At 45.5% G+C, this 21,852-nt stretch overlaps 1 protein-coding gene across 4 annotated transcripts in view; it reads right to left on the minus strand.

Moving 5' to 3' along the window:
• Window positions 1–21,597, minus strand: part of ZNF524 (zinc finger protein 524) — a 67,358-nt gene extending 45,761 nt beyond the window's left edge. The window contains exons 1-3 of one of the 4 annotated variants that reach the window (XM_069200533.1): window positions 21,375–21,472; window positions 17,827–17,915; window positions 7,669–7,757 (exon numbers count right to left, since the gene is read on the minus strand). The gene's annotated coding sequence lies outside the window, so the exon portion shown is untranslated. Of the gene's footprint in view, window positions 1–7,668; window positions 7,758–17,826; window positions 17,916–21,374 lie in introns of all 4 variants that reach the window. The other 3 variants (XM_069200534.1, XM_069200536.1, XM_069200535.1) reach the window with 3 other exon arrangements.
• Between the last annotated feature and the right edge of the window lie 255 nt (window positions 21,598–21,852).

Consider the following 21,852-nt stretch of genomic DNA (forward strand, 5'->3'; position numbering starts at 1 on the left):
GGAACATGTGTTTTTTTAGCCAAATTTTAAGGTTTGCAAAGGATTCTGGGTAACAGAACCTGGTCCGAGCCCCGCAAGTCACCCCATCTTGGATTCCCCTAGGTCTCTAGTTTTCAGAAATGCACAGGTTTGGTAGGTTTCCCTGGGTGCCGGCTGAGCTAGAGGCCAAAATCTACAGGTAGGCACTTCGCAAAAAACACCTCTGTTTTCTTCCAAAATTTTGGATGTGTCCACGTTGCGCTTTGGGGTGTTTCCTGTCGCGGGCGCTAGGCCTACCCACGCAAGTGAGGTATCATTTTTATCGGGAGAGTTGGGGGAACGCTGGGTGGAAGGAAATTTGTGGCTCCTCTCAGATTCCAGAACTTTCTGCCACAGAAATGTGAGGAACATGTGTTTTTTCAGCCAAATTTTGAGGTTTGCAAAGGATTCTGGGTAACAGAACCTGGTCCGAGCCCCGCAAGTCACCCCATCTTGGATTCCCCTAGGTCTCTAGTTTTCAGAAATGCACAGGTTTGGTAGGTTTCCCTGGGTGCCGGCTGAGCTAGAGGCCAAAATCTACAGGTAGCCACTTCGCAAAAAACACCTCTGTTTTCTTCCAAAATTTTGGATGTGTCCACGTTGCGCTTTGGGGTGTTTCCTGTCGCGGGCGCTAGGCCTACCCACGCAAGTGAGGTATCATTTTTATCGGGAGAGTTGGGGGAACGCTGGGTGGGAGGAAATTTGTGGCTCCTCTCAGATTCCAGAACTTTCTGCCACAGAAATGTGAGGAACATGTGTTTTTTTAGCCAAATTTTGAGGTTTGCAAAGGATTCTGGGTAACAGAACCTGGTCCGAGCCCCGCAAGTCACCCCATCTTGGATTCCCCTAGGTCTCTAGTTTTCAGAAATGCACAGGTTTGGTAGGTTTCCCTAGGTGCCGGCTGAGCTAGAGGCCAAAATCTACAGGTAGGCACTTCGCAAAAAACACCTCTGTTTTCTTCCAAAATTTTGGATGTGTCCACGTTGCGCTTTGGGGTGTTTCCTGTCGCGGGCGCTAGACCTATCCACGCAAGTGAGGTATCATTTTTATCGGGAGACTTGGGGGCACGCTGGGTGGAATGAAATGTGTGGCTCCTCTCAGATTCCAGAACTTTCTGCCACAGAAATGTGAGGAACATGTGTTTTTTTAGCCAAATTTTGAGGTTTGCAAAGGATTCTGGGTAACAGAACCTGGTCTGAGCCCCACAAGTCACCCCTCCTTGGATTCCCCTAGGTCTCTAGTTTTCAGAAATGCACAGGTTTGGTAGGTTTCCCTGGGTGCCGGCTGAGCTAGAGGCCAAAATCTACAGGTAGGCACTTCGCAAAAAACACCTGTTTTCTTTCAAAAAAATGGGATGTGTCCACGTTGTGTTTTGGGGCGTTTCCTGTCGCGGGCGCTAGGCCTACCCACACAAGTGAGGTATTATTTTTATCGGGAGACTTGGGGGAACATAGATTAGCAAAACAAGTGCTATTGCCCCTTGTCTTTCTCTACATTTTTTCCTTCCAAATATAGGAGAGTGTGTAAAAAAGACATCTATTTGAGAAATTCCCTATAATTCACATGCTAGTATGGTCACCCCGGAATTCAGAGATGTGCAAATAACCACTGCTCCTCAGCACCTTATCTTGTGCCCTTTTTGGAAATGCAAAGGTTTTCTTGATAGCAATTTTTTACTCTTTATATTTCAGCAAATGAATTGCTGTATACCCGGTATAGAATGAAAACGCACTGCAGGGTGCAGCTCATTTATTGGCTCTGGGTTCCTCGGGTTCTTGATGAACCTACAAGCCCTATATATCCCCGCAACCAGAGGAGTCCAGCAGACGTAACGGTATATTGCTTTCCATAATCTGACATTGCAGGGAAAAATTACAGAGTAAAACGTAGAGAAAAATTGATGGTTTTTTCACCTCAATTTCAATATTTTTCTTTTTCAGCTGTTATTTTCTGTAGGAAACCCTTGTAGGATCTACACAAATTACCCCTTGCTGAATTCAGAATTTTGTCTACTTTTCAGAAATGGTTAGGTGTCTGGGATCCAGCATTGGTTTCATGCCCATTCCTGTCACTGACTGGAAGGAGGCTGAAAGCACAAAAAAATGCAAAAATGGGGTATGCCCCAGTAAAATGCCAAAATTTTGTTGAAAAATTGGGTTTTCTGATTCAAGTCTGCCTGTTCCTGAAAGCTAGGAAGCTGCTGAGTTTAGCACTGCAAACCCTTTGTTGATGCCATTTTCAGGGGGAAATCCACAAGCCTTCTTCTGCAGCCACGTTTTCCAATTTTTTTTAAAAAAAACGAAATTTTCACTGTATTTTGGCCAATTTCTTGGCCTCCTTCAAGGGAACCCACAAAGTCTGGGTACCTCTAGAATCCCTAGGATGTTGGAAAAAAAGGACGCAAATTTGGCTTGGTTAGCTTATGTGGACAAAAAGTTATGAGGGCCTAAGCGCGAACTGCCCCAAATAGGCAAAAAAAGGCCTGGCACAGGAGGGGGAAAAGGCCTGGCAGCGAAGGGGTTAAGGCCTGCTAGAGGGGTGACTTACCTATGCCACAGGCAGTGGGTTTGTGGGTATTGCACTCTGAGGGGAGTGCCATGTTGACATAGGTGGTCATTCTGACCCTGGCGGTCTTTGACCGCCAGGGCGGAGGACCGCGGGAGCACCGCCGACAGGCCGGCGGTGCTCCAATGGGGATTCCGACCGCGGCGGTAAAGCCGCGGTCGGACCGGCACCACTGGCGGGCTCCCGCCAGTGTACCGCCGCCCCATTGAATCCTCCACGGCGGCGCAGCTTGCTGCACCGCCACGGGGATTCCGACCCCCCCTACCGCCATCCAGATCCCGGCGGTCCGACCGCCGGGATCCGGATGGCGGTAGGGGGGGTCGCGGGGCCCCTGGGGGCCCCTGCAGTGCCCATGCCACTGGCATGGGCATTGCAGGGGCCCCCGTAAGAGGGCCCCTACATGTATTTCACTGTCAGCTGCGCAGACAGTGAAATACGCGACGGGTGCAACTGCACCCGTCGCACAGCTTCCACTCCGCCGGCTCGATTCCGAGCCGGCTTCATCGTGGAAGCCTCTTTCCCGCTGGGCTGGCGGGCGGTCTGAAGGCGACCGCCCGCCAGCCCAGCGGGAAAGTCAGAATTACCGCCGCGGTCTTTCGACCGCGGAACGGTAATCTGACGGCGGGACTTTGGCGGGCGGCCTCCGCCGCCCGCCAAGGTCAGAATGAGGGCCATAGTCTTTTTCTCCCCACCAGCACACACAAGCTGTGAGGCAGTGTGCATGTGCTGAGTGAAGGGTCCCCAGGGTGGCATAATACATGCTGCAGCCCACAGAGACCTCACCTGGCAACAGGGCCCTTTGTACCAGGGGTACCATTTACAAGGGAATTATCTGTGTGCCATGGCTGTACCAATTGTGGAGACAAAGGTACAGTTTAGTGAAAGAACACTGGTGCTGGGGGATGATTAGCAGGGTCCCAGCATACTTTCAATCATAACTAGCATCAACAAAAGGCAAAACGTTAGGGGGTAACCATGCCAGCAGTGGCATTTTCCAATACATTCATTAAATGTTTTCCAGTATTTTCGGGGGATTTTCGATAACTTAGGCTATAATAGGTGGCATCTTGCTATTGCTACTTTTTATGGGCAATGGCTGTCCTGTTGCAAAAAGGAGGACTGAAAGCGCTTCCACCAGCGCAGCTGTGTTGTTAATGCATGATGCAGTACTTTGGAGCACCACTCGTGGAGCAATTGGAGTGTGACTGGTCTCTGTCATTCAGACCGGTTTTGCAGTGTGTGCAGCCCATGTTTCGTTGCCTCTGGTCCTCTTTTGAATGTGCACTGAAAGTTTGTCTTTCTACGCAGAGCTTCGTTTTCATTGGACACTGATCTGTTGATGTTCTCGCTGAGGGCTCATTACCAGATGTGTGCGTTGAGGGTGCGTTTGCTACAGGAAGCTGTTTATGAGTTGCCTTTGTGGATTATGCGGCTCTAATCTTACTGTTGGGCACACCACGGAATGCAGCTGGAGCTCAGGCTTTGGAACGCAAAGGCTCCTTGGTTTTCCTTGGCTATGGAACTTCCTACTTTACCACCTGCCGAAGTGGAAGATTTCCTGTCTTCAATTATCCTGGATTCGATTGGCGATTTTAAAAATGACTCTGAATTTTGAAATTCCTGACGCCACAATTAACATTTTAAATTGCCCTTTTAATACATGCTCAAGTGTCTTTAACTTGTCATTATTGACATTCCCATAAATATATGCCTTAGGTTGAATTTTAGTAGCTTTTTATATAATTAGTCTTTGAACCATCTTTTGAACCGGCAAGGGGACAGTGTTATGTAGCTATAGCTTTATACACGTTATTTTAGCAAACTAGGCCTGCCGCTGTGCACTTTAAACTAGATATGTCTTATTTTAGCTTTGTCTTATTATTTTAACAGTAGCCACATTTGCGGTCTTGTTTTATTTTCTCTATCTAGCTGTTCTTCGTCTAGGTCAGCACTGTGTTCTTAAACAAGACATTTCTTTCACTCTGTGCTTTTCTCAAGGTTGCAGTAAGACAGGTTTACTGGCAAAAGTGATAAGCTTTGTCTCCAATGTTCACAGAAACATACACACTCTCACATGGGAATCCTTTCTTGGCACATCAGCTGTTTTATTCTAAAAACACTACTTTGACCCATGTACGTTAGAGGGAGATTCCAGCCTGATGACCACAACTGTATACCGATTGCTGATTGCTTTGCTGCAGCTGCTAATGTAGACTACAGACCTCTTGCTCAGGTATGAGAGATGATGTCTTCCTGGGGGAACCTGAAGGGCAGAATTAGAGCTTAACATGCTGTGCTCTAACATAGCATATGTAGGAACTATCCTTCACAATCTCAGTGACACAATGGTTGCGTTATTTTTGTGTTTTACTCTCCTTGTCACAATCTTAATCCTATTGAGCTTCATTGTCCTAGTTATTGCAATACATGCTTTATTATCTAAGATGCAGTTACTTCAATAAAACCTTATTGAACCTTACTCTGCCTCTGATTGTCCTTGTATTGGTGAGACTAATGTAGCTGAGAGAAACGGATGAGATCTGAGTGACCATGATTTCCCTGAGGAATCATTTATGTTATGCACCAGGTTTCCCAATCATACTTCTCTTGGGTGGAGATGAGGCACTGCTAGTTAGCAGGAACAAAACCCGGATTAGGCCAACAGGTGTCACCCGGTGTGGGATCAGACTCAGTCCCCCGCAATACAAGTGATTCTGCGGACCAAATCCAGTAGTCTCATTAGGATAATGAGAACCTACGCGACACTAGGTGATACAGTTTTATGGTTGTGTTACTCCAAGTGTGAGATGCGTGTTCGGATGACTGTCGGAAGTACATTTTTAGTAGATGATTCGAAGAAAGAAGAAAGTCTGAAACTTAGATGCAGCACAGGGTGATTTAGGTGTTTTTTTAAGGTTTTGATTGGCAGATCTTAAGTTGCCGATGAGAAAGTAATGGTTTAAAGAATCAGAGAGCTAGTGGAAATGCCACATGCACTCATAAATACTAGCATCAATAGCTGTTAACAGGGGCTGCTTTTAGCAGAGACTCGGCCAGCATGATGTTGATATGGTGAGGTAAGACGGTGCTTTTGGAAACTGCATCAAATTGTAAAGACAGCATTCAAGACACTGTCCAAAGGGAACAAGAAATACTGAGAGAGACCCAAATGTATATTATTGCACTACTCCATCTATGATCCAAAGAAGTAAACAGTGTTGTATGAAAAGAATGAAATGGCTGATCTTTCTTATATGAAGTACCTGATCCGGCTAAAGAGGCTGTTTAGGCAATGAAAAAGACAATCTAGAGAGGAGCTGAAAAGAAAGTCAAGTTTTCTAGGAAAGGAGTTTAAAGTTGCAGTATTGGGAGGAAAGCAGATTGAGTTTTGGGGGGACAGGTGCAGATGAAGAAAGAAAATCCTGGACCTCATTCTTGAATGAGACAAATATGCATGGGTACAAAAGGGGAGAGAGAAGACTGGAAATGAGAAATAGATGTGGGTATTCCAGGGATATGGAATTCCTATCGCTTGACGCCCGAGACATCTTGTTTGGGGTCAAGAGCAACAAGTTTTTATGTTTACTTTGTCCTTGGGACAAGTAGGCCCAACCCTCTGCAGCACAAACTCTTTGGCTGCCTGTTTACAGAGAGTGGAACTCTCTGCAGTTTAGGTAATGTGTTTCCAAAAGATACTGCTGTTCGAACTTGTATTTATGGTTCATTATTTGAAAGCCTTCATTATTAGGGTACCAAAGGGACCTTCATTATTAGGGCACCAAAGGGACAAGTAGATCTTTTTACAGGACAAGTAAATTTGAGAAGCAACCTGTCCCCTGGACAAGTAGCTATTTTAATAAATTCCACACCCCTGGTATTCTCTATGTGTAGATGGCATGAGTAACCAAATGAGGAGATAAAGTCATCAGGAAAGGTGCGGTAGAGAGAAGAAGGGTGAGACCCCAAAACTTAGCCTTGGAGAATGTGAAGAAGTAATGAAGTAGGAGCCTGAAAGACTGAAAAATAGCAAACAGCTAGGAAGAGAACCTATCCCTGACCTTAGTAAGATAGGGTAGTAACCTGCATCAAATGCGGTTAACAGATCAAGGATTATGAGGACTGGTGAGAGATGCGCATTATAAGCAGGGAATTCATGCGATTGCAGGTTCTGTTGAAGAAAGAGCCCAAAAAGCAGACAGGTAGGAGATGTATTACTTTAGGAAAAGAAAGGTATGCAATAAAGCAGTTAAAGACAAGATGTTCCTCTATTTTGGGTGCAAAAGGAAGCTGTGATGCAAGGCGGTAGAAAAACAGTGAGAAGAGGTTGGCTGTTGCCTCTTTTTCAGTAACTGGCAATATAAAACATACTGAGTAGATACTGCATTTTAGGGAGTGATTAGATGTAGCGGTTAAAGACAGCCAAATCTTGGAAGTTAAAGCTACTGCTTTGATATTTGTGGAATGAATGGGTCACACCGGGTGGATGATGGATTTGCTTATTTTATTATTGAGCTATGCCCCATAGATGGTGATGAATTGTGTGAGCAGTCACTTCGGGTGGTGTCAAAGGGGAAGTAAAGTAGTGAGTAGTGTGGTGAGAGAGTTTTTCTGATGGTACTGATTTCGGAAGACATGTGGGAAGCAAAATTATTAGCGGAGAGAGGAATGTGTGATAAGTGTGCATGATGAGGACAGAAGGCTGTTAACTGAATCATTGTGGATGGGGTCAAAGTGAGGGTATAAAGGGTCTGAATACGAGTTTGAGGTCTCACCTCCATTCCACCGCAGTGGCGGTTCCAAGTACTCTGTGGAATCTGTGGTCTTTTGCCTGCTGTATTTAGATGTCACCTCTAGCCCAGCAGTGGAGCTGCTGACGGCGGAGAACCTGCACGGGACGAAGTCAGCAATCAAAAAAATATTTTTCATATGTGTTGATGCAGGTGTGTACGTTTTGACTAAATAATTGTAAAATGTACACATATGCATGACATACATGAAAATAATACCTTGTACTTTTCCATTGTTGAAGTCCGGACCATATGTGCCCAGTACAGTCAATAGAAGAAAAGTGCAAAATGTACATACCTTGATTTCCTTCCCAACGTGGTCATTTTCTTCGGGGTCAAGTTGCTGCTGTGGATGGGGCCCCTCGATGAGCGTGTCCACATCAGAGACTGAAGGGAAAAGAAGGAAATGGGTGAGTTTGCACCCTATTTCAGTTGATTCTGCCATCTCAAAGCATGGGGTCTCCCTGCCACAGTCAGCTTGATGGAAATGCACTTCATAATCCAGGTGGCGGGAACCTTGTCTGTACCGTCCTCTGACAGCTGCTTATCCCGATGCCGCCGTGGAGGTGGTTGGCAGATGGTTGGTGGAGTTGTAGGGGCTCTGCCGGTCCCAAATTCAGAAACTCGCCAACATCATAATTCAGCGGGCAGACTGCCTAGTTGTCAGCCAGGGAATCTGATACTGTTTCGAAGGAAGTACCCTTTCTGCCAAACTCATAATCAAGCCCACAGTTTTGTATGATGATCTGGCATTATCAAAAGCCAAACATATTTTGTCCATGGCCTCTAAGAATGCCTAAACAATTTCTGACACCTCATCCTTACACCACATACAAAGGAATGCTTACATCCTACTTTTAACATATCCAATACTAGGTTAAATCCAGGACTATGGACATGAGGTAACAGAGGTGAACATGCAAGGTGGCAGATGCAAATGCATGTTTTAGCGTGTTGTTCATTTTATTGAATGACTGTTGCGGAAGTTTCAGGTAAGTTTAGCGTTGGTAAAGGAATGCTGGGAGGGAATCTAACCAATGTACCCTTTTGGGAATATGGCTAGAATTGACGGGGGCAGAGCAGGAGGGATATGAGCAGAATATATAAGTTAGAATGGTTAGAGTGAGAAAAGTCAACTATAGAGAGCAGGTCAGTGGGCTGGATATCATCATTCAATCTTGAGGTTTCCCTTGGCTGTACAAAGGTGGGGAATGTGTGTTGTGTGATCTGTGAAAAACTGGGAGAGCGTGTTATGTAAGTGTACTCTCAAAGATTGAGAAGTGGAGGGATGGGCAAAAATAAAACAAGTATTTGCAATGCAATAGGTCTTGCATTTACTTGAGTTGGAGCTATTAGCATTGTAAAGGCTTAACTGGACTTTTTTGCCACATTAATTGTTCAGCCCTGCAGTATATGTTGGTCCTTTCAGCCACATAATTCCAGTGGCCCTGCATATACCTAAAGAGCCTTTAGTCCTACTGGAATATTTTTTTAAACAAGGCATTTAAAACACAAACTACTCCCATGTGCAAAACGTATTTCCTTGGCAGTTGGTACATCCAACATTGTCCACGGAGCAATTAATAAATAATTGTACTCCAAGAATGCGTGCTTACTGGATTATTGTCCCTTTACTCCAGTCTGGAGAGTCAAACAAAACGCCCATGATTTTTCACACCTCACATGATATTAATGATCCTCAGTCAGTCTTAAACTGAAATATTAGTTATAAAATATTGACCATTGTACAGCATAATCAACTGTAAGCTCTCCTCAAGGTTAGTTTTATAAATACATGCGCACACAGCTCATATTTCAAAGACTCAAACGTGTGTTGTTCATCTACTTAGGTTTCTGCTTTGTATTATAAAAAAAAAATCTACAAATCCCAGATAGCAAAGCTGAAACATAAACTAAATGAGTGACTCATGCATCACACTAGAGAGCTGGACAACAAAATGAATACTACTCCAAGGACTGGTTTCCAGCTTGTATCAAGTTATAAAAATAAAACTACAAGTCCCAGAATGAGTATGCATTCCGCAAAGAACGTGTACTAAGCAAATCAGAGGGCGTGCAATGTAAAAATGTCAAAATAACTGGTGATGTATGTTCTTTCTGGAGAGAGAACATACTTTTGTCTAGTGAAAGCTTGAAGTCATCATAATGTAGCACATAGGGTTAATATGCCTGCTGCAAAGAAAGTGTACTAAGCAGATCAGACTGCATATAATGTAAAAACAATACCGCCGATCGAGTTTGTGCTGCGAGCAGAATGGCAGCCAAGAGAACGTACTTTTGTCTAGTGGAAACTTGGAGTCATCTTAAGGTAGCACACAGGGTAATATGCCTACTGCAAAGTACGTGTACTAAGCAGATCAGAGTGCATCTAATGTAAAAACTATACCGTCAACCGAGTTCGTGATGTGAGCGACACAGCAGCCAAGAGAACATACTTTTGTCTAATGGAAGCTTTGAATCATCATAAGGCAGAGCACAGGGTTAGTGTGTCTGCTGCAAAGAGTCCATATAATGTAAAAACGATACCTCCAATCGAGTTAGCGCTCTGAGCGCAGACAAAAGAAACAAGCATTTCCAATGCAATGGGTCTTGCGTTTTCTCGAGTTAAAGCTGTAAATTCCAGCTGGACTTTTCTTGCCACACAAACTGAGAATAAAAAGTAAACCAGTTGACATAAGCGAGCCCATTCAAAACCCTGCCTTGAGCGTGAAGGAGAAAAACAAAAGGAAAAGGAAATTCGCTTGCAGTCAAAGTTATTGGCAAAAGTGCAATTATCCATGTAACAGGGTCGATGGCCAAGGTGGTAACAAAACCGCCCTAAAGAGGGACAAAAATAAAGCAGTTACCAACGAAAACAAAGGATTTTTGAAAAGTACGCCCATGAACGAGTGATAGTGATGGGTATGCGGTGGGCGTGGTTAAAAGCTGAGATACATACCAACACATTGGAAAAGCAGCGCTTGTGCGCTGATATGCTCAACCTAAAAAGTAGTTCGCTCACGCTGAAGTAGATCAGATATCATGCAATTATCCCAGTAACACGGTCGGTGTCCAAGACAGCAACCAGACCGCCCCCAAGGCGGGAAAAACGTAAAGCATTTACTAATGACATCAAATGATTTGTAAAAGGTAAGCCCACGAACAAATGAAACTGATAGGCGGGAGGTGGGCGTGATTAAAAGCCCACAATAGTTACAACTGGTTGAAGCACTTGCGCCTTTGACCTAAAAAATTTCTGCTCTGTGTGGTTGGCAAAACAAACTTCCTTTTTTTTTAATATAAGCTATATGTTGTTGAAAAAAGATGCCCGAGGAGGAGCAATGAAAGTATAGCTTGGTTCAGTACTTGCTTTCTCAGTATTGGGCACTGACAATTTGTGGATTAGTCCTCTGTAGCAAAAAATATTTTCAGCTATGTTGTAAAGAGAGGGTGAGAGAGCAGGCTAGTAAGATAAGTACAGCAGTGCTCATTATCACACCAGTCACTTGTTTTGGATCCTGTAGTGGCCATTACAAACAGGGCTCCTAACTAACTCAGCTACCTCCTCCACTAAGCGGAAATACACAACCAGTGTGCTACACAGGATTGATCACCTTGGATTCGTTTTTCCCAAGGATGACATAGTAATAGGGTTGCACAAAATGGGCAATATTTTTGGGAAAACAGATTTCGTTTTCACGAACATATTGTGACAAACACATTTCGCCGGTATTCTGCGTAACTTTTATCTTTATAGTTACATCTTGCAAAGAAAAGTAATGTGAGACAGAAGCAGGTGTGTACTCAACTCACAGTATATAGTTGTATCAATTCCTCACAAAATACAGAGACATCAGGGCTACTCGCCACATTGATGTAGCGTAGTTACAACTTTGTACTTCCCTTAGCATGCGCCAGTGCTATGTGAGCAATCTCAAACTGTGGGGACTGAGGTTGCACGTCCCTTCCTCACAGTACCTGCAGCGCATCTATGTGATTCACACGGTAGACACACTGCTAATAGTTAATAGCTATGTCTGTGGCTGGACCCCTGAACAACTGTTCAACGAACTGCTGCTAGATGCTAAAAGTCCAAGAATGCCCACATTTATAAGCACTCACGCTCTGCCAGCGTTGCCATCTTGGGAAGGTAAAAGGCTTCAGAGCTGGAAATAGAATCCCTTCATACCAACGCACGCTGCGTTGATCCGGTAGGCCCTGCTTCAAATTCTCTGTCGCGAGGTAGGCGCTGTGTCAAATTTCCAGTCGGAAGTCAGTTCTGTGTCGTTCCAGTCAGCTGTGCGGTGATCTCGGCCGCAATGCAGGCTTTGCGTCAATTTCAGCAGGCGTTGCATCGATTTTCAATGCACAAGGAATTTCTTGAAGAGATAAAGGGCCTCATTCCGAGGCCGGCGGGCGGCGGTCGCCGCCCGCCTGGCGGGAACCGCCATATGGCCGCTCCGCGGTCGAAAGACTGCGGAGGCCATTCTGGCTTTCCCGCTGGGCTGGCGGGCGACCGCCAGAAGGCCGCCCGCCAGCCCAGCGGGAAACCCCTTCCCACGAGGAAGCCGGCTCCGAATGGAGCCGGCGGAGTGGGAAGGTGCGACGGGTGCAGTTGCACCCGTCGCAAATTTCAGTGTCTGCTAAGCAGACACTGAAATTCTTTGTGGGGCCCTCTTACGGGGGCCCCTGCAGTGCCCATGCCATTGGCATGGGCACTGCAGGGGCCCCCAGGGGCCCCACGACACCCCATACCACCATCCTGTTCCTGGCGGGCGAACCGCCAGGAACAGGATGGCGGTATGGGGTGTCGGAATCCCCATGGCGGCGCAGCAAGCTGTGCCGCCATGGAGGATTCCTGAGGGCAGCGGAAAACCGGCGGGAGACCGCCGGTTTTCCCTTTCTGACCGCGGCCAAACCGCCGCGGTCAGAATGCCCTTGAGAGCACCGCCAGCCTGTTGGCAGTGCTCTCGTGGTCGTTGACCCTGGCGGTCAATGACCGCCAGGGTCAGAATGACCCTCAAAGTCTTTGTTGGCCCTGAGACTTCAGAAACAGGAGGCAAGCTCAATTCCATCCCTTGAAGAGCACTTTTGGGGAAGGCAGAGTCCTTCCAACAAAGTCAGAGGACAGCAGGGCAACAGCAGAGCAGCAGTCCCTTCCAGCAAAGCAGTCCAGATGAGTCATTTGGGCAGCCAGGAGGCTCATCTGACAGGGTGCAGGTGTAGGTCCAGAAGTGTCTGAGTTGGTGGGGTCAGAGACCCAGTTCATATACTGTAAAATGCCGTAGAAGTGGGGGAGACTTCAAAGAGTGGTTTTGAAGTGCACAAGTTCCCCTTTCAGCCCAGTCCTGTCTGCATTGGTCCCAGTGGGGAATTATCAGTCTATTGTGTGAGGGCAGGCCACTAGCCTTTGAAATGTAAGTGTCAGGCTCTCCAACCTTCCAGCCCAGGAAGACCCATTCAGAATGCAGATGAATGCAGAAGTGACTGAGCGTCCTGTGTTTGTGGATGTCTGGGTAAAATGCACAAGGGAGCTGTCACCCGGCACAGACCAGATGTTGATTGGAGGCAGGCTGTAAGACACAGATGGTTTTAAGTGCAGAGAAATGCTCACTTTCTAAAAGTGGCATTTCTAAAATAGTAATATTAAATCCAACGTCACCAATACGTAAGATTTCCTATTACCATTCTGGCCATACTAAATACGTCCTGGTTACCCCTTTCAGATCAGAATCTACCACTCAAAAATGTATATGAGGACAGCCCTAAAGCTAGTCCATGAAAGAAGCAGGCCTCACAATAGTGGGAAAACAAATTTAGGAAATTTAGGAGTTTTTCACTACCAGAACATATAAAACATATATGTACATGTCTTTGCTTCTACCTACATAGCAGCCTGCCCTATTGGTTACCAAGGGCCTACCTTAGGGGTGACTTATATGTAGACAAAGGGAAGTTTAAGGCTTGGCAAGTACTTTTAAATGGCAAGTCAAAGTGGCAGTGAAACAGCACACGCAGGCCTTGCAGTGGCAGGCATAAGACATGGTTAAGGGGCTTCTTATGTGGGTGGCACAATCAGTGCTGCGGGCCCACTAGTAGCATTTAATTTACAGGCCCTGGGCACATGTAGTGCACTTTACTGGGGACTTATAAGTAAATCAAATATGCCAATTGGGGATGAACCAATGTTACTATGTATTAAGGGAGAGAGTGTATCAACTTTAGCACGGGTTAGCAGTGGTAAAGTGTGCAGAGTCCCAAAACCAGCAAAAACAGTGTCCAAAAAGTGGAGGGAGGCAGGCAAAAAGCTGGAGGATGACCACCCAAGGCTGTCGGATCTAACATGTGTCCCTCCCAGCTGAAAGTGGGGAGAGCTACTCAACCCCCTGGGAGCTCTCATCACTAAGGAGGAAGAATCTGAAGAGACCATCAGCATTGGCGTGGTCAGTCCGCGGGCGATGCTCCACATTAAAGTCCATTCCCTATAGGAAGATGGACCATCTCAAGCGTTTAGGATTTTCACCCCTCATCTGTATGAGCCATTTGAGGCATCTGTGGTCTGTCTGAACCCGCAAGTGAGTCCCAAACAGGTATGGTCCCAGCTTCTTCAGTGCCCAGACCAAAGCAAATCATTCTCTCTCAATAGCACTCCACTTCTGTTCCTGTGGTAATATCCTTCTGCTAATAAAGGCTACTGGTTGGTCTAGGCCCTCCTCATTCAGCTGTGTTAGAACTGCCCCTATGCCATGCTCTGAAGCATCTTTCTATACAATGAACTCCTCGGAGTAGTCAGGGGCCCTGAGCACGGGTGCCGTGCACATAGCTTCCTTTGGGGAGTCAAAGGCTTTCTGACAAGTCTCTGTCCAAATCACCAACCTAGGTGGCTTTTTTGAAGTTAGTTCTGTTAAGGGGGCCGCCATGGTGCCATAACCCTTAACAAACCTACGGTAGTACCCATTGAGGCCTAGGAAGGCTCTCACCACTGTTTGGGTTCTAGGTGGTTGCCAGGCCGTGATTGTCTCAATCTTGGCCTGGAGGGGCTGCACCTTGCACCACCTACTAGGTGTCCCAAGTACACCACGGAACCCTGCCCAGTATGGCACTTACTGGCCTTGATTGTCAGGCCTGCCTGTTGTAAGCCCTTGAGCACCTCTTGGAGGTGGAGCAGGTGTTCCTCCCAGCTAGAACTGTAGACAGCAATGTCGTCTAGATAGGCAGTGCAGAACGCATCCTTACCAGCCAGGACCCTGTTAACCAACCGTTGGAAGGTAGCTGGGGCATTTTTCAAAGCAAAGGGCATCACTCTGAACTGGTAAAGTCCCTCAGGAGTTGAAAAAGCAGATCTCTCTTTGGCCCCCTCAGTCAAGGTGATCTGCCAGTACCCTGATGTGAGATCAAAAGAACTGAGAAATTTGGCAGCGCCTAGCCTGTCTATGAGCTCATCAGCTCGGGGTCAGTTTTAGTGAGTGAATTGAGACTCTGGCAATCCACGCAGAATCTAAGCTCTGGTTTGGCACCAGGTGGGGCAGCCTTTGGTACCAGCACCACAGGGCTGGACCAGGGTTTGCTGGATTTCTAAAATACCCCTAGAGCCAGCATACTGGCAATTTCATCCTTGATCCTGGCCTTCACTCTGTCTGACAACCTGTACATTTTATTGTTTACAGGGGGCTGTCTCGCGTGTCAATATCATGGACACACAATTGTGTGAGTCCAGGCGTGAGGGAAAACAGAGAGGAGTACTGCTCCAGCAGCTGGTAGGAGTCCCCTTGCGGGTCCAAGGTCAGGGAGTCAGAGAGATTGACACCCTCCACTGACCCATCACCTTCTTGGGCGGAGAGGAGGTCGGGAAGAGGTTCACTCTCCTCTCTATACCCTCATCTGTCACCAGACGCATGGTGACTTCAGTCCTCTCAAAATGAGGCTTTAGTCTATTCACATGAGGCACCCCTAGGGGGGTCATAGGGGACTGGAGGTCACTAAGTAAATGGCCTCCCCTTTACGCTCCTTTATCTCATATGGGCCAATCCAGTGGTGCTGGAGAGCTCTAGGCTTCACTGGCTCCATCACCCATACTTTGTCTATAGGCTAAAACTCCACCAGAGTGGTCTTCTGGTCATACCAGCTTTTCATAACCTCTTGACTGGCATTGAGGTTGGTCTTGGCCTTTTTCCAGAAGCGGTGCATCTGGCTGCGGAGGGCCAACATGTAGCTGACCACATCATAGGGGGGTGCCTTGGGAGCTTTCTCCCACCCCTCTTTCACAATGCTCAGGGTCCCTTGACAGGGTACCCATAAAGAAGCTTAAAGGGACTGAACCCTACCCCCTTCTGGGGTACCTCTCTATAAGCAAAAAAAAGGCATGGCAAGAGGACGTCCCTCAGAAAGGCCTGTGATCATGCCCATCAAGGTCTTATTGAATCTCTCCACAAGACCATTGGATTAAGGATGATAGGGTGTGGTGAACCTGTAGGTCACCCCACACGCATCCGACATGGACTTCATGTATGCAGACATGAAGTTTGTGCTTCTGTCAGACACAATCTCCTTTGGGAATCCCACTTGGGTAAATATCCCCATCAGAGTTCTGGTCACCACCGGTGCAGTCACCGTCCTCAGAGGGATTGCCTCTGGGTAGCAGGTAGCATGGCCCACCAAAACCAGGATAAATCTGTTGGGGGATGACTACCCTAAGGCTGTCAGGTCTAACACTATTATTTCATGAAATATCTGATCTAACCCAATATGCACCATCATCAGCTGATGGTCAAACAATGGAGGTGATGGGGGAGGCCATGGAAACCTTGACACTTCAAGATACACAGGGTGTTTGCTGCAAGTCGTCCAGTACCATCAGACACCGAAAGAGGCTCATTCAACAGATGCTGGCGCTTCTGAAAGACCATATCTGTCTCTAGAATGACAAGGGAGCTCTACCAACGGAAGCTCCAATGGGACAGAGGCTCAAAGAACACACTAGTGAATGCTGTGATAAGGACAGCATCTGTCTGATAAAGTCTACAGCCACAGGTAAACCACTGTCACTAACACAGTTTCTGAACCGCACCTGTAAAGAAAAGATGGCACATTTGTCTTAAGGTCTACACTAAACCTGATGTCTTCCAGTGGGCTTGAGTAGCGCTTACTTTAGTGCACATCCATTCAAAAGTGCAAGAATCCGTGTAAATAACATGCATGTGCCTCAGGGAGTTACTGCTCTGTCAGCAATATAGGAAGAAATCTCTGAGGCCTAATCCTATAAAAGAAGCCTGGAGTTAAACAGATTTTAATTTGCAATTGTTGAAGTTATTCCTGATCTCTCTTCTCTTGCTTTATCATTCCCCTGAGTATTCCCTATTTGATTAATTTTGCTTGTTCTCTGGAACTTGGGCCCAGACTCCATACCTATCTCCCTGGTCTCTTATCTGCTAGCCTCCTTCTCCCATGACCTCATCAATTCTGATATCCATCCGTCTCTCCACAAACCAATCCTGCACTTGTCCCTGATGAAGTAATCTACTCACTAGCTCGCTTACTCTTTCAGTTTCCTTTTCATCTGCCAGATCCAGACCGTTCCTTAATCTTTGGTCTGTTTCAGGCTTATGGTACTGACCAGCTGGCAGTAGTGAAAAATATAGTCTTTGTCCACAAGGATCATTCTTATGTGTGTGACTTGATAATGTGTTACTTTTAGGCATAGATTGATAAGGAAATCAGCATCTCTCTGACATGAACGGGTATGAGCACTCGCAAAGGGATAGTTTTGCCTCATCAGCCACATCTCCCTAGAACCAACAAAGATGTACAACAAGCATCTTTTTATTGCCATCCCTGGAAAGGACACAACTACCATCATTCAAAGAAAATGGACTCCACACACCGGAGACTTTAGCCCTCGACCTGTGCTTCATGACGTTTACCCAATAACTACCCCTTGAGACAGGAGGTTCTACTGCCACACTTGGTGAACTTTCTCCCCTCTTCACTGGGCATCATATGACTGACCTAGTCCTGTAAAGAGGCGCAAGGTGAGATGCAGGCACAATAAATAACACAAAAAAATAAAAGAAAAAAATATAAAAAAGACCCCACAAACTCTCAAAAACTATCTGTAATCTGCCAGAAATGTCTGAAAACTTAATATACAATATATTCGACTGGTTTAGCAAATATCCTATGGTGACACTTATCTCCTGTAAATTTCCATAAAAAAAATACTATGCAGCAAAGCATGATTGAAAAACAACAGCCTTCTCAACCAATTAAAATGTAACAAAGAAATAACACTACTAAGCTTTGGTAAACAAACTAAGGCTACCAACTGCCAGTGTTGGACCTCATTATGCGACAATTAATCCTGCTAGAGTAAAGAAGTAGGAAGTGCTGCTCTTCCGGTTGTGAAATCGTTTGGTACAGGGGTAATTACAGAAAAATAGAAAAGTGCAAGGAGAAATACCGTAATACTGAGGATGTTCCTGGGGAGACTGCTGAAATTCCTTCTACGGCGGCCATTCAACACATAATACAGATGGTAGCGGCAGCAGCCTTTAAAGAAAGAGACAAACTTACTTCCCCAAAAAAACACTTCAATTGAAATTCTGGTTGGTGATAAGTGGGATGGGAAGGAGGGAGGATTGTGCAAGGACAATAACTGAAGGAGGTCCTAAAACACATTCGGGAGAATATGGCTTTTCCAGAAGCCTCCACACAAAAAAACTGAGAACTTTTTTCAGTATCAAAAGAAATGATTCAAACCTCTCCCTCTGCATGCATCCATTAAAAAGTTGATGGAAACAAAAAGGAGAGAAATAGATAAATATTCCTTCCCAAGATTTCTTTCAAAGAGATATCCTATCCAGAATTTTTCTGATGAGTTCCCATTATTAATAATAAAAGTGGAATATTTAATGGCAGACCATTGTGCCTGGCTACACAAGGCACAATCATTGTCAGAAGAAGCTACGCCAGTAGATCCAGTCAACAAAAGAGTAGATATGGCAGTAAAGAGAACACCTGAGCTTCTAATCTTGCATCTAGTGCTGTGTCATATTCAACTTCAGTCCAGTCACTGATCAAACAATTTCAGAGTTTCCCTTCTTGCTACAACTAGTGGTTCAACCTCATTGGGAGATCCCATTTGATCAATGTCCTCTAGTGGGTTCTCAGCTCCCTCTCAACATGTTTAATCAAATGCATGTTCAGGCTTGGCTCTTGAGAAGGTGAATTTATTATCTAAAGGCTGTTCTTCGAGGGTGGTGGAAAAGATTCAGCGGTCCAGACATCCATCCACCCTAAAGGTTTATTCTCACCACTGGAAAACATTTGAAAAAAATGATGTGGAGATACAGGCTTTCCTAGTGTGTTAGTGGAACATGATTGGTGGAAAGCTTTAGATTTTCTAGAGAGATGGGTTGCTCTTGAGATTAAACATCTTTAAGCCCAGAATGGGCTGCTGTGAGAGCATTCGGGAGCCTTTACTTGGAAAATATAGAGCATTAGGTAACAGGGCTGCTAAGAAGTTTTTTTGTCATAAAAGAGTGAGGGTTCATTGCCCATTCCCTACATGGGTCTGTCTTTGGTATTAAAGGCTCCACAAGGTCCTCCTTTTGAGTGCCTGCAGGAGTTTGACCCTCAAAGTGGTGTTTCAGTGGCCATTTCTTCAGCTAAAAAGGTAAGGGGTCTAGGATCATTTTTGAGATCAGAATCCTTTCTGAGGGTGTGTTCCAGAAAAAAATGGTGTTGATACTCAGTCCTACATTTTTTACAAAGGTCCCTTCTCAATGTCATTGTTCCAGGGAAGTTGTTTTCCTGATGTTTTCCCCAGATCCTCAGACAGAGGAAGAACCTCTATTGCATCTCCTAGATGTTAAAAGATCCCCTTTGATTTATTTGATAAGAATGGAAGAATTCAGTAAGGTCAATACCTTGTTTGTTATATTTGGTCCTGTTGTAAGTGGTTTGAAACTTTCTAACTCTACTCAGAGTAGGTGGGTTAAGCAAACAATTTTGCTAGCATATGCTTGTCAGTGGAGAAGTGTGGCACAATGGTTAGAGCAGCAGACCCTGATGCGGAGATCTGGTCCGGGACCAGGGTTCAATTCCCACCTCGGCGGGTCTTGGGCTCAATTCCCTTGGACCAGATAATTCTCCCCTCCGTGCTTAATCTAATTGATGGGTCCCATTCTGTAACTCTGGGCAATAGCTTGCTTAATCTCCACAATGGCCCTGACAGTGCTTGGATGCCTGGGGTTGCCCAGGAGTTGGTGCCACACAGGGAATAGCCAGGAGGGGTTGTACAGTGCCTTGAGACCCTAATGGGTGAGTAGTGCGCTATACAAGTGTGAAGTTTACAGGGTACAGAGGTGGTGGAGGGATTGAAAGTTGATCTACAAGACGTATGTCTACCTCTTAGGCATCTTTCAAAGAGGCATCAACTGAAGACCTTTTTAATGCAGCCATTTGGGCTTCCCACTCACACATTTATGAACCACTATTAATTGCAACTGGGAGGAAATATGCCTGCATCCCTTGAGGTATCACAGCTTGATTCAGTTTCAGATGTCTACTATGTTAAGTAACACATTCATTTTGGAATGATGAGGGCACGAGAGGACATTAAACTATGTTCGTTCTCCGCATTTAGTCAGTTGTTGTTCCTTGATTTAGTCATGAAGCTGATGTTTGCTTTGGTATAAACTCAATATGTTATCACTGTGGCAAAGAAGACAGATAAGGAGGTACCGCCCCGTCACATAGTGGCAATCTTCATTACTCAAGTCATTGTCTTTCTTGCCCCAGTCAGGGTTTTCCATCTCTCCCCAACCCAGGAGGGCTAGGGCTTGACATTAGAATGAGTCTAATTCCAGGCAGCGAGGTAGGTCTTTTTCCTTTTTAAATGAGGGAAAAGGGTGGTGGCCACCTTGGAGGGATGGAAAGCTAGTAAGCGTAACTTTTTTGCTTTTAATGTTCCTTCCACTGGAGTGTTTCCTCATTAAATTATGACTGTTATGAGGAAGACCTGAACTTGAAGTAATGAAGTTTACTGGGAAATAATTGAGGCAATACTGTCAACTTTTAATAAAGAAACTAAGGCTATCAAGTGACAGATAGGGATCTCACAATACTGCAAGTAGTCCATCTCCAGGGTGCTTGGGGCTATGGCCTCTAATGATCTGACCAGCCCCTGCCAGGGTCTAAATGTCTTTAAAAGTCAGTCCTTCAGAACCTGGCCACCCTTTGGGCAACACAGTATTCTACTGACTCCACTGAATTCAACTCCCCCTTAGTCATCTTTGAAACCTCCATTAAATTGAACCTTTTTAACCAATAGCACTTTCCTTCCTGGGCTTGTACTTGTTGTGCCCGTGTGGATATAGGCTTAAAAATCCAAATATGCAAAAGTTAAATTGAACAAAAATATAGGGACGGCTGAGGATGTCAGATATGATATAAGGCTTCTCGACAGCTGAGAGTAACATTGTTTCAAATTGAATTTACCAGATTTACTGTTGATTAGGACCAAAATATAACGATTTCTAACTCAAAAAAATTAAATTCCAATCCTGCTCCTCTTTTTTTTAACTCAGATTGTTATGCCCTTAGATTTTAATCCGAGGACGGCGAATAGACAGAACATTTTCCAAAATTGTTTATTCTGATGAACTCATCAGCATCATCACTAGGTGACTGGAAGTTACATCCTTGCATCCCGGACAGCGCCAACACTGCACCGGTGCAGGCAGAGGAACAGAGACCGGAGATAGCCTTCTTAAAGTGGAGTCTTAAGCAGGTGGGCAACTTAACTGCAGTGTTCGTTCACTAAAAAGGAGACATGGGCAATTTAAAACTACAAAATAAATAATAAAGTATGTGCCTGTTTAAATTCCCAGCTGGTTGCCCATGTTCCGCAGGACTCCGTGTGACAAAATGAATTATTTGAAGCTGTCCCTTTCCCCGCTAGAAGGCTCGGAAGCAGGATGTAGGGCATAAAAGAGAAGAGAATACCTGTCTCTCATTGTGATCCCGGACAGCTGATATGGATGGAGAGCAGCGTGGTGCGCTCCCAAATCGGTCCGGGTAGAAAACCTCTTCTGCCTCTCAACGGAACCTGAAAACTAGAACAAAGGAAGAAAGACGAGTGAACGGACGGACACTAGGACCTAGCAAAAGGACCCTCGGCAGGCAGGGAGAGGGGAAGTAGACAGGAAAAATGGCAGCCGTGCCTCCAGTAGCAACGGCTGGGTCATAGAGCCTGCCGGATTTCTTATCTTTGTTATAATTACTTATTGAGTACGTGGTCTGACTGTTTTAATCTCAGTAAAAACAATAGATTCCAACCTGCGAAATTCATTATAGGTGGTATTTCAATGCAAGGTCGTTGCGTACCTACTGTTTTTTTTTTACAGACGCCGGTATGTTGTGTTGTGGATTTTGCTTTCAATTATTTTCTTGAACAGACAGAAGATATCCCGTCTGCGATCGT

Source organism: Pleurodeles waltl, chromosome 7, assembly GCF_031143425.1.
Source record: "Pleurodeles waltl isolate 20211129_DDA chromosome 7, aPleWal1.hap1.20221129, whole genome shotgun sequence".
Classification (NCBI taxonomy): Eukaryota; Metazoa; Chordata; class Amphibia; order Caudata; family Salamandridae; genus Pleurodeles; species Pleurodeles waltl.